Below are 14,225 nucleotides of genomic sequence, written 5' to 3'. Positions count from 1 at the left end.
TTCATAAGAAGCACATCAAGCGTGTTTTTATGCTCTCCCTTTGTAGAAAAGTCACCAGGCGCCAAGCCACCCTCGAAATACAGCATTTAGCACCTGGCCTAGAGTAAAACTGGCATGTGATATGTGCCAGTTTGTTGAATTTCCTGGAAGTAACTTAAAGAGTTGACTGTAATCTGAACTCCTCTTGGAAAATTGACAGGCATATGACATCCATTGCAATGCAGGAAGGGAAGTGGAAATGTTTGGAGATTCAAATCTGTCACAAGGGCAGGAGAGCATTCTGAAGCAGTAAAACAGAAGGCATTTCTAGTAAGCGTTTTGCTTACTAGAAACAGCAATTTAGGGAGTAGATTTGTGTTTTCATTCTGTGAATAAGCTGCGGTTAGCCAGGGAAATTGAGTTTTCAGATGGTAAGAAGTAGGGAGGGGTTGGAGAGGTAAGGGAACAACACTCAAGGGAAGGGTGTCCAAAGTGAAATTTAGTAACAGCTTGTTCATTCAGAAGGCCGAGTCTCCTCTTAAGAAATCTGCTTTTATTGAGCTGTAATGTCTGTTCATCACATGGGGTTGATTATGGTAATTTGATATGCATATACCACATGCATAATCAAGGTAGAGTAAGAAGCTCCATTTCTCCAAACAGTAAGATTTAATTTTTAAATTATATGTATGTGTGGGTATGTGCACGTAAGTACAGGTGTCCATCCACACAGGTCAGAGGAGGATGCTGGATCCCCTGGAGCTGGTGTTACAATGGATTGTGAGCCACACTGTGGGTGTTGGGAACTGAACTTGGGTCCTCTGCAGGAGCAGTATGCATTTTTTTTTAACCACTGAGCCATCTCCCCAGCCCTATTAGCCACTTTTATGTGTTAGAAATTCATAGTCTTCTAGTCATCTTTAAATATATCATTGTTTTAACCCATAGTTGCCCCCACTATGCTAGAAAAAAAAAACAGAATGAAGGACTTTCTCCTCTCCGAGTTTTGATGCCATTTATTGAACCTCTTTCTGGCCCCACTCTGGCTTGCCCTTCCCAGTCTCTAGCAATTGTAATTCCATTTTGTTCTATGTGATTGACTTACTAGTTTTCTGAAATGACTGAGAAAGTGGGAAAGTGTGGCATCTGCCCTCTGTCTGTCTGGTTTCCCTTAACATAGTGAACTCTAATTGCACATGCGTTGCTACAAACGTCGGGTGTTCATCATTTTATGTCTGACTAATACTCCAGTGTGTACATAGAGCACATTTTCTATGTCCGTTCATCCCTTTATGGGCGTCTATCTTGACTCTGTATTTTAGATATTAGTAATAGCGTCAAAATAAAAATGGGAATGTGGGGCTGGAGAAGATGGCTCAGCAGTTAAGAGCACTGGCTGCTCTTCCAGAGGATCTGGGTACAGTTCCCAGCACCCACATGGCAGCTCACAACCCTTGTGACTCTAGAGAATCCTCTGGCCTCTACAGGCACGGGGTATACATGTGGTGCACAGATAGATGTGGAGGTAAAACACTTATAAACATTAAATGAATAAATAAATCAAAAACAAACCACCAAAACTGGGAACACAAGTATTGTTTTGGAGTAATGATTTCATTTTCTTTTTTGACAGATACCCAGTAGTGGAATCTTGGGATCATAACGTACTTAGAGTTTTGGTTTTCTCCAGGAATTCTCAAACTGTTTTCTATAATGGCTGTACTAATTTTCATCCCCACCCACCACTGTATCCTCACCATCATTTTTTGTTTGTGTTTTTTTTTTGTTTTTGATGATAACCATTATAACTGGGATTATATCAGCTCATGTTGATTTTCATTATATTTCCCTGACGATTAGTGAGATTTTTTTTCATAGATGTTTTCATTTGCTTTTAAGAAATGTCTACTGTTGTTGGTTGTCTTTACTCTTTTGGGGGATCCACCATCCAGCTCCCAGATAAATCTTATTTATCTTATTCTTAATTATAAATGCCCAGCCTTAGCTTGCCTTGTTTCTAGCAAGCTTTTCTTAACTCAAATTATCCCATCTACCTTTTGCCTCTGGGCCTTTTCTTTTTCTTACTTCTGTATATCTTACTTTCATTCTTACTCTGTGGCTGATTGTGTGGCTGGGTGGCTGGCCCCTAGCATCCTCCTCTCCTTGTTCTCTTGTTCTTTCTTTTCTCTTCCAGATTTCTCCTTCTATTTATTCTCTCTGTCTGCCAGCCCTACCTATCCTTTCTCCTGCCTTGCTATTGGCCATTCAGCTCTGTATTAGACCGTCATTTGTTTTAAACAGGCAAAGTAACACAGCTTCACAGAGTTAAACAAATGCAACATAAAAGAATGTAATATATCTTTGCATCATTAAACAAATGTTTCACAGCATAAACAAATGTAACACATATTTAAATAATATTCTACAACAGTCTACTTAATTTTTTAAATTATTTGATAATTTCATACATGTATCAATGTATTATGATCATATCCACTCCCACTTCCTTCTTGGACCCACTCCAACACACACATACGCCCACTTCATGTCTTTTGTTTTTCATCCCTCTGCATCCAATTTGTATTGCTTACATGCACAAAAGTGTAGGGCCATCCACCAGTGGGCTATCTACCAGTGGCCACAAGCCCAAATAAAGAAGATTCTCTCTCTTGCCCAACCCACCATCAACTGACAATACCTCCTCAGCTAGGGGCAGAGCCACATCCACCATACACACAGGAATTTTGACTGGTTTGAATTTTGTAAATAATGGTAGGTAACTAGAGTTGCTGTGAGTTGATGAATACAATAGCCACGTTATATCTGGAAGTCATCATTTCATATCACTCCTGTCCATTCTCTGTCTTATATATTCTTTCTTACACTTCCACAGTGTTCCCTGGGCCTTGAGAAGAGGTGGTTGATATATATGTTCCATTTAGGGCTGAACACTGACAGTCATGTATTCTCAGCACTTTGACCCATTATGAGTCTCTGCATAGAATACTAGCAGCCCACAGCACGGGGGTGGGAGGGGGAGTTCCTCTGGCCAAGGTTGAGAGCATTCCAGACATTCTTTATACTCCATCTTCAGTCTTGTTCCATGAGCCTTAGAGTGGGTGGTATGAATGTCCTGTTTAGGGCTGAACATTTGTTATCGGTATCTTGAGCAGCCAAGCATCTCTACATTAACCTTTCCTTGTGAAGAGAAGCTTCTTTTTAAGTCTGAGAATAGCATTTGTTTATGAGAATAAACATAAGTATTTAGAAGGCAGCTTGGTGCTGTGTCAACTTAGCTAAATGGTAAGTTTTCCAGATAGGCCTAAGATGTCTCAGCCATGAGTTTTTAAGTGGGTTTGTAGTACCAGGCAGGGATTTCTTCTTGTGGAGTGGATCTCAGAACCAATCACAAAGTGTGGGTTGCCTCCACAGCAGTCATGCCCCCATTGAATGAGTGGGCACCTCTTCCCTGGCAGGTTGGTATTGTAGTTTTCAGGGTTCTCATCAGGGTAAGACCACTGATGCCTGTCTCCACCCACTCAGCCTGTATTGCTTCTCCTCAGACTATGAAATCTTTCCAGATAGAAGAAAACTGTCAGCTCAGTCTCCATTTTTCTCTGTATCTTGCATCCAAGATGTGTGGTATCTTCAGCAAAAGACTTATCAGCCATTTCTGGGAAGCAAGCCAAGGGGAATGGCAAGACCCTGTGTTGTTAGGGCTTCTGGAGCCTTCCTAGCCATCAACTCATCAGGAAGCATCCACACTGAGACTTTTGTTTAGTAACCTGGGTGATTAGTTCAGCATTACTCAGCCTGGGCTAGCACCCAACTTACTCATATTTCTTAGGTATGCCTTTAGTTGTTTATTCTACCTTGTAAGTGGATGTTTTTGATTTTCAAATTTTGAAGTTCCTTGTTTAGACAGATATTCATCTCTTGGTAGAAGAATGTTTTGAAAAATTATTCTGCATTCTGTAATTTTCCTCTTATTATGTTGGCTGTTTCCTTTGCTGTACAGAAGTGTCTTAGTTTGATGTAATCCAGGTTGGCTGCTTTTCCTTCCTTGCCGGTGCCTTTGGAAAAAGTCGTTTCCTAGATCAACGTCTTGAAGTGTACCCCCAAGTTCCTTTGTGCTGATTTCACAGTTTCAGATTTTTGGTTTAAGTATTTAATCTATTTTTGAGTTGTGGCTGTGTACAGTGAGAAGAGGGGTTTTAATTTTACTCTTCTGCATATGTATGTCAAATTTTGCTAGCAACATTTATTGGTGAGACTATTCTCTACTCTGTACTCACTCGGTGCTTTTCATAGGAACCAGTTAGTTTACTATTAGGTTATCTACTGTGTTCTATTGATCTATGTTGTCTGCTTGTATATATGTACCATGCTGTTTTGGTTAGTATGGCTTTGTAGTATGTTTTCCATTCAGTATAGTGATGCCTCCAGATTTTATTTTATTTTTTATTACTTTCTTTTGTTTTGTTCTGGGTCTTTTGTATTACCAAATGAATTTTAGGATTTTTTTTCTATTAAGAGAAATCACTGATGTTTCCATGGGAATTATGTTGACTTGACAGATCTCTTTGGGTGTATTATCACCTTAACACCATTGATCCTTCTGATCCATTAACATAGAATGTCTTTCCACCTTTTTATGGTATCTCTATAATATCTCTTTCATTGATGCACTATAATTTTCATTAAAGAATATTTTCACTTCCTTGTTTAAATTTATGCCTCAAGAGACTTTATGGGGTTAGGGAGAAACCTGATGCTAGTGAAATTCCCAAGAATCCACAAGGATGACCTCAGCTTAGACTACTAGCAATAGTGGAGAGGGTGCTTGAACTGGCCTACCCCAGTAATCAAATTGGTGAATACCCTAACTGTCATCACAGAGCCTTCATCCAGTAACTGAAGGAGGCAGATGCAGAGATCCACAGCCAAGCATAAGGCTGAGCTCCAGGAGTCCAGTCAAAGAAAGGGAAGAGAAATTATATGAGCAAGGGGGTCAAAATCATGATGGGGAAATCTACAGAGACAGCTGAACCAAGCTCGTAGGAACTCATGAAATTTAGAACTACATCTGTGGAACCTACAGGGGACTGGATTAGACCCTCTGCATACAGGAGACATGTGTGTAGCTCGGTCTGTTTGATGGGGCTCTGGCAATGGGGTCAGGATCTATCCCTGGTGCATGAGCTGGCTTTCTGGTGCCCATTATCTATAATGGGATGCCTTGCTCAGCCTTAATGCAGGGGGAAGGGGCTTGGTCCTGCTTCAACTGAATGAACCAGGCTTTGCTGACTCCCCATGGAAGCCCTTACCCTTTTGGAGGAGGGGGTGGAGAGTGGATTTGTGGGTGAAGCTTTGGGGGGAGCAGAAGGAGGATGGGAGGGGGATCTGTAGTTGATATATAAAATGAGTGGGGAAAAATTTCTTAAATAAAGAAAAAGATGTGTGTGTCGAGCTGTATACAGGATATATGATAAAGCGAATTGAGATGCTTGAGAAAAACTTAACATCATTGTTAATTGAAACAAATACATTGTATGTGCAGGTATGTACACTTGTATACAGATGGACCATCGAAAATAAAATATGATCTGTGTGCTATATATACTCAGATATATTCAAAAATAAGTAGTGATAATTTTGAGAAGCAGTCATGAACAATGCCTAGGAGAACTTGCCATATCAAAGAGACTGAGAATCTTTTTTTTTTTTTTTTAAGATTTATTTATTTATTATGTATACAGTGTTCTGTCTGCATGTATGTCTGCAGGCCAGAAGAGGGCACCAGATCTCATTACAGATGGTTGTGAGCCACCATGTGGTTGCTGGGAATTGAACTCAGGACCTCTGGAAGAGCAGTAGGTGCTCTTAACCTCTGAGCCATCCCTCCAGCCCGAAACTGAGAATCTTAAACTCAAAAACTATTTATTGAAAGTCTACAAACTAAAAGAGAAAAAAAAAAAACATTAGATGTAGCTTGCATGTGTGGATTACATTTACCTAGCTTCTTACTCAGGGATTTAGTTATTAAATACTGTATTTTATTTCCCTCCTCATGAGTCTTTGTTATTTTCTGTCTTCAATTTCTAGAAAGATTATTTTATTTATTCTAATAATGAAATATATATAGACATTAAACATTTTTATTATACATTTCAGCCTTATAATTCCATTATGTTCCTACTTCTTGTTATTTTAGCAAATAGTAATCCTAATTTTACATTTAAGAATAATTTTTTCAAAAGTAAAAAAAAATTATGTCTCAAGATTTTGCTTTTAGTTGCTACAGTGGACAGGGTTGTTTTCAGCTCCCTGCTCAGTAAGTCCATCATCAGCATAGAAAATATTCCTGCATGTGTTGCTGTTACATCCTACTGAATTTATTCATGTTTTCATTGTTCCCTGATGATTGGGCTTTTTTTTTTTTCCTATGTGTGAAGTCATAGCATCTGTAAATCTATGTGACAGCACTTCAGCGTTTCCAAAATGGACATCCTCTCTTTCCTTCTTGTTCCTGGCATCCTTGTTGAGACTTCCAGAGCTGTTAAGCATGAATAGTAAACCTGAACATCCTTTCTTGTGATGAAATCTTAATGTTTCCAGCTGTATATTTTTCAAATATTATGAGGATTTTTCTCTATGTACTTGACTTGTTGAGAATTTTATCATGAAGGAATGTTAAATCTTATCAAATATTCTTATTTATTAAAATGATCATGTGGTTTTATGAATCATCGATGTCATGTATCATGTGGTTGATTTGTATATGTAATGCCATCCTTGCATTTCTGGTGTAAATGTCACTTGATGGTGGTATTCAAACTTGTAGATATGCTTGCTTTTTTGATCCTGTTTGCCAGCAGTTTATTGTGAATTCTTATATTCATATTCATAAGGGGTAAGGATCTAGAGTTTTCTTTTATTCTGTTATAGTAATGGGAGTTGAACTTAGGGCCCCATTCATGCCCAAAAAGTACTTTGTTGAGTTGTTTTCCACGCCCCCTCCCATGTATCCTGGACTGCTCTTAACTAATTATTGCATTAGAATCTATGTCTCCCTTTATAGTCAATAATATTTGTATTGTCATATTTAAATGGTTCCATGTTTGGTGCATATATACTTATAATTGTGTGTTTTCTTGCTGAACTATCAATATACAATGACTTTCTTTTACTCATTTTAGAGTTTTTTATTTAAAGCATTTTTTACCTACTGCTTGCATAATACATCTTTTTTAATTCTTCACTTTTAGTCTATGTGTATCATTATGAATAAAATATGCTTATTGTAGGCAGCATATCATTGAATCTGTTTGTTCATTCACTCACTGTATACCATTAGATTACTAAATTAATCCCATCTGCATTCAAGGATGTTTCCTGAAAGGTTGTGTGTGAACTTATTTTATTCATTACATTCTACTTGATCGTTTACAGTTCTTCTCCTTTGTACCTCTCACATTTTTTTTTGTTTTTTATTATTTTATTTTGTTTTGTTTGTCTTTTGAGACAGGGTTTCTCTGTATAGCTCTGGCTGTCCTGGAACTCACTCTGTAGATCAGGCTGGCCTCAAACTCATAGCAATCCACCTGCCTCTGCCTCCCAAGCACTGGGATTAAAGGCATGCTCCACCACAGCCTGGCTGTTTTTTATTATTTTACATCCCAACCACAATTTCCCCTCCCTCTTCTCCTAGTCCCTACCCCCAACCTCCCTTCTGCTTACCCCCATCCACTCCTCTCCTTTTTCTCTCCAGGAAAGGGCAGGCCTCCCATGGATTTCAAACAAACATTGCATATCAAGTTGCAGTAAAACTAAGGACCTCCCCTCATGTTAAGGCTGAACAAGGCAACCCAGTATGAGCTAAAGGGTCCCAAAAGCAGGCAAGGATTCAGAATAGCCCCTGATCCCACTGTTAGAAAGTCCCGCAGGAAGACCAAGCTACTTATTGTAGCTATTAGCAGAGGGCCTACATCAGTACTATGCAGGCTCCCTGGTTTCTAGTTCAGTCTTTGGGCCCCTATGAGCTCAGGTTATTTGATTTCTTTGGGTCTTCCTGAAGTGGCCTTGATTCCTCTGGCTCCTACCATCTCTCCCTCTCTTCCATGGGATCCCCCAAGCTCTGCCTAATGTTTGGCTGTGTTCTCTGCCTCTGTTTCCTTCAGTTGCCAATGAAGCCTCTCTGATGACCATTGGGCTAGGCACCAATCTATGAGTACAACAGAATATCATTAGGAATCATTTCATTGATTTTTTTCTTGCCAGTCCTGTTTGCTTCTATTCTAGGTCTCTGAGCAGTGTCAGGGGTGGACTCCCTCCCATAGCATGGGTCTTAGGCTGACCAGTCATTGGCTGGCCACTCATACAACTTTTGTGCCACCTTTACCACAGCACATCTTGTAGGTAGGTCAAAGGTTTTGTGGCTGGGTTAGTGTCCCAATTCCTCCACTAGAAGTCTTGCCTGGTTGCAGGAGATGGCCAGTTCAGGCTCTGTATCCCCCATTGCTAGAAGTCTTAGCTAGAGTCATCCTCATAGATTCCTGGGAGTTTCTGTTGCACTGGGTTTCTAGTTCCTCCCTAAGATGCCCCTCAATCCCAGTAATCTCTCCCAGTACTTTCTCCCTCTATCCTCCCCCATAACCTAATCCTTCCTGTTCCTACTCCCAACCCTCCACCTGTCACCTGCAGTGTCTATTCTATTTCCCCTTCCAAGTGAGATTCTTGCATTCCTCCTTGATGGCTCCTTGTTACTTAGTTTTTCTGGGTCAGTGGATTATAGCATGGAAAATTATACTTTACTTTACAGCTAATATCCTCTTGTAAGTGAGTACATACCATGTTTGTCTTTCTGGGTCTGGGTTACCTCACTCAGGATGATTTCTTTTCTAGTTCCATCCATTTGCCTGCAAATTTCATGACATTAGTTTTTTAACAACTGGATAAGTCTCCGTTGTGTAAATGTGCCATATTTTACTTATCCATTCTTTGGTTGATGGGCATCTAGGTTGTTTCTGGTTTCTAGCTATTATGAATAAAGCTGCTATGAACATAGATGATCAAGTATCCTTCTGGTAGGATGGAGCATTCTTAGGGTAGATGCCCAGGAGTGGTATAGCTGGATCTTGAGGTAGATCAATTTCTGAGATACTGCTGTATTGATTACCAAAGTGGCTGTACAAGTTTGCACTCCCACCAGCAATGGAAAGTTTTCAACCCCTTGCTCTGCATCCTTGACAACATGAACAATCACTCTGTATTTTTTTTTTATCTTAGCCACACTAACAGGTGTAAGATGGAATCTCAGAGTTGTTTTGATTTGCATTTCCCTGAAGGCTAAGGATGTTAAACATTTCTTTAAGTGCTTCTGTACTATTTGAGATTCATATGTTGAGAATTCTCTGTTTAGATCTGTGTTCCATTTTTTAATTGGATTATTTGGTTTGTTGATATCTAGTTTCTTGAGTTCTTTGTATATTTTGGAAATTAGCCCTGTGTCTGATGGGGGGGGGCGGTGGTGAAGATCTTTTCCCATTTTGTAAGATGCTGGTTAGTCTTACTGATGGTGTTCTTTGTCTTACAGAAGCTTTTCAGTTTCATGAGATCCCATTTATTAATTGTCTATCTTAGTACCTGTGCTATTGGTATCTGTTCAGGAAGTTGTCTCCTGTGCCAATGTGTTCAAGGCTATTTGCCACTCTCTTTTCTATTAGTTCAGTGTATCTAGTTTTATGTTAAGGTCTTTGATCCACTTGGACTTGAGTTTTGTGCAGGGTGACAGATATGCATCTATTTGCAATCTTCTATATGCCAACATCCAGTTATGCCAGCACCATTTGCTGAAGATGCTTTCTTTTTTCCACTGTGTAATTTTGGTTTCTTTATCAAAAATCAGGTGTCCATAGATGAGTAGAGGTATGTCTGGGTCTTCAATTTGGTTCCACTGAGCAATCTGTTTTTATGCCACTACCATGTGGTTTTTATTACTTTGGCTCTGTAATAGAGCTTGAAATCAGGGATGGTGATACCTCCAGAAGTTCCTTTATTATACAAAGTTGTTTTAGCTATCCTAGGTTTTTTGTTTTTCCATATGAAGTTGAATATTGTTCTTTCAAGGTGTGTAAAGAATTGTGTTGGAATTTTGATGGGATTCTGTAGATTGTTTTTGGTAAGATGGCCATTTTTACTATGTTAATCCTACTGATCCATGAGTATGGGAGATCTTTCTATCTATTAATATCTTCTCCAATTTCTTTCTTCAAAAGTTTGAAGTTCTTGTACAGGTCTTTCACTTGCTTGGTGAGAGTTACTCTAAGATATTTTATATTATTTGTAGCTATTGTGAAGGTGTTGTTTCCCTGATTTCTTTCTCATACCATTTGTTGTTTGTATATAGGAGGGCTACTTTTTTTTTCCTTGTATCCAGCCACTTCACTGAAGGTGCTTATCAGTTTTAGGAGTTCCCTGGTAGAATTTTTGTGTGCTTATATATACTACCATATCTCCTGGGAATAATGGTATTTTGACTTCTTCCCTTCCAATTTGTATCCCCTTGATCTCCTTTAGTTGTCTTATTATTACTCTAGATAGAACTTGAAGTACTGTTTTGGAGAGAGTGGATGGCCTTGTCTTGTTCCTGATTTTAGTGGAATTGCTTTGAGTTTCTCTCCATTTAATTTAAAATTGGCTATGGACCTGCTGTAAATTGCCTTTATTATGTTTAGGTATGTTCCTTGTATCCCTCATCTCTTCAAGAAGAGATGAAGGGGTGTTAGATTTTGTTAAAGGCCTTTTCAGCATCCAAGTATAATCATGTGGTTTTTTTCCTTTCAGTTTGTGTATGTGGTGGATTACATTGAAAGAGTTTTGTATGTTGAACTATCCCTGAATCTCTAGGATCAAGCCTACTCCATCACGGTGGAGGAACTTTTTGATGTGTTCTTGAATTCAGTTTGTGGCTATTTATTTATTTATTTATTTACTTACTTATTTATTGAGCTGAGGATCAAACCCAGGGCCTTGAGCTTGCTAGGCAAGTGCTCTACCACTGAGCTAAATCCCCAACCCTAGTTTGTGACTATTTTATTGGGTATTTTTGCATGAATGTTCATGAGGCAAATTGGTCTGTGATTCTCCTTCTGTGTTGAGTCTTTGTGTTGTTTGGGTATCAGGGTGACTGTGGCTTCATAAAATGAATTTGACGATGTTCCTTTTGTTTCTATTGTGTGGAATAATTTGAAGAGTATTGGTATTAGTTCTTTGAAAGTCTGGTAGAATTCTGCACTGAAACCATCTGGCCCTGAGCTTTTTGGGGAAGACATTTAATGACTGCATCTATTTCCTTAGGGTTATAGGTCAATTTAAATTGTTTATCTGGTCTTGATTTAACTTTGGTAAGTAGTATCTATCAAAAAACTTACCTATTTCTTTTAGATTTTCCAATTGTGGAGTTCAGGTTTTTGAAGTATGACTTAATGATTCTTTGGATTTCATCAGTGTCTGTTGTTATGTTCCCATTTCTGATTTTGTTCATTTGGATATTCTCTCTCTGCCTTCTGATCAGTTTGGATAAGGGTTTGTCTATCTTGTTGATTTTTCTCAAAGAACCAACTCTTTGTTTCATTGATTCTTTGTATTGTGCTTTTGTTTCTATTCTATTGATTTCAGCCCCCAGTTTGAGTATTTTCTGCCATCTGCTCCTCCTGGGTGGATTTGCTTCTTTTTGGTCTAATGCTTTCAGGGGTGTTGTTAAGTTTTAGTTGGAGCTCTCTTCCTTTTCTGTATGCAGGCACTTAGTGCTATCAACTTTCCTTTTAGCACTTTTGTGTCCCATGAATTTGGGTATGTATGCTGTGCATTCATTTTCACTGAATTCTAGAAAGTCTTTAACTTCTTTCTTTATTTCTGACTTAACCCAATGGTCATTCAGTACAGATTTTTGTCAGTTTCCATGAATTTGTTAGATTTCTGTTGTTTATGTTGTTGAAATCCAGCTTAAATCCTTGGCGGTCTAATAAGATACATGGAGTTATTTTAATTTTCTTGTATCATTTTGTTTAATGTAGAATGCCTTAAGTATTTTTTATAGACTCAACTAGTGAGAAACACTTTATTTCTTTCCGTTTTTTAAAGGATAATTTTGCTGGATATAGTATTCTTGGTTTTGCAGCATTTTTTTTTCCATTCAGCATTGTGAATGTTATAATCTCATGCTTTTCCAGCCTATGGTGTCTGATCTAATACAATTATTTATATATGTTTATATATAGGCATTCATTTATATATGGCTTGACAACCTCTTACATTTTCTTTGTTCTGTGACATGTTGTGATAGTGATATTATGACTGTGTAGGACAAAATAGGATGGCCTGTTTGGTTGAATATTTGAGAATTTTTAAGCTATTATTTTATGAAATAATTTTTCAATGCCTTTTTCCTTTTCTTCACTTTCTGAAATTTTTCTAATAGGAATATTTGTTTTCTTAGTGGTGTCTCAAATCTCATAAGCTGCCTTCACTCTTTTTAATTATTTCTTTTACTTTTTCTTCCTTTCTTTCTTTTTGTGTGACTGGATTAATTCAAATGACATGCCTTGAAGTTTAAAAATTAATTTTTGTTACTTTATTCCTTGAGAATTTCATACATTTATACAGCAAAAGAGGATTATATAGCCCCTCCCCTCTAACTCCTCTCATTTGTTCCCTAACATCTCCCCGCTCCTAGCTTCATGTCTTCTTCTTCTTCTTGATGACCCACTATATGCAGTTTGTACCACCCATATATGAACGGATGTGAGGACATCCATGGGAGCATGGAAAACCTACCGATGGCCACACACTTAAAGAAGAATGATTCTACCTTCCCAAGAAGCTATCAATTGCCAATAGTTTCTCAGTAGGAAGTGGGGTCCGAAGATCACCTCTGATGAATATGTAGGGATTTTGGCTAGTTGTATCTTTCATAGGTCTTGTGGGGGTAACCACATGGCTGATGAGTTCATGAATGCAATGACCACATCATGTCACAGCATTTCACAGCGTTCCTTCCCAACCTCCAGCTCTTACATTCATTCTACCTCCTCTGCTGTGCTTTTCTTTGAGCCTTGTCAGAGGTGAAGAGGTTGATAAAGATGTCCCATTTAGGGGTAAGTACTCAATCTCTTCTTCTTAGCTCTTTGAGTTATGTATCTGCATTGACTGCTTCCCTCCACCATAGAAGCTTCTCTGCTGAAGGCTGAGAGAAGCCAGTCCTGAGCTAGAGACAGACTAGAAACTGTTTCTTTTACTTGTTCTACTTGCTTGTAGTTTGCTTCTGTATTATTTATTCGTTGAAGATTTTAGCTTCAAGATTTCTTTGTTCTTTTTTTTATGATTTCTGTCTCTTGGGTGAATTTTTATTCTTATCCTGAATTGTTTTCACTTTTCTTTTCACTGTCTTGCATATCACAGACTTAGGATCATTATTTGTCATTCTTTTTAAGGCATGGCACAAATTTCCTTCAAATTCTATTTTTAGAAAGTTATTGTTTGGGGCTGGAGTGATGGCTCAGTGGTTAAGAGCACCAGCTGCTCTACCAGAGGCCCCAGGTTCAACTCCTAGCACCTACATGGTAGCTAACAACTGTCTGTAACTCTAAAATCTGACACCCTCGCACAGACATACATGCATACACCAATGCACATAAAAAATAAAGATGATAAATTGGTTTTAAAAAAGTTATTGTTTTCATATGGAAGTGTCTTTTCTTTTCAATGTCTGTTGTACCCTTCTTCACTGATGTCTGCACATCTGGCATAACATTCACCTCTGTCGATATTATTTAGTAGCAATTATAGGAAAAGACTCAGGTGTCCTATAGGATGTCAGTTAGCTGAGTGCTTTGAGTTTAATTTTAGAGGAGCTCAAAAGTGTAGTCTCTGTGATTTATTCATCTTTGATTGACGTCAGCAGAGTTACAAGTTAATCAACAGTCTAGGCTCCATCAGTTCATGACAGTAATTTACAAATTCGCAGTGAATATCGTTTCCAAAAAGGTGTATCCGCAGGCCCTATTGAGCCTAGCAATGCCTGGGGGGTGAATGAAACCAGCAGTCCGACCACCACAAGAAAGAGCAGCATTAGCTCTCTCCTCAGTTTTAAGCAGTCACATGCTCAGAGAAAACCACGCCTCTATGAAGCCACATACCCCAAGGTCATTGGCAGAGTGAATTCCCACAAACCACGTTTCATGAAA

This window comes from Peromyscus leucopus, chromosome 2 (genome assembly GCF_004664715.2).
Source record: "Peromyscus leucopus breed LL Stock chromosome 2, UCI_PerLeu_2.1, whole genome shotgun sequence".
Taxonomy (NCBI): Eukaryota; Metazoa; Chordata; class Mammalia; order Rodentia; family Cricetidae; genus Peromyscus; species Peromyscus leucopus.
This window is presented reverse-complemented; position numbering follows the sequence as displayed.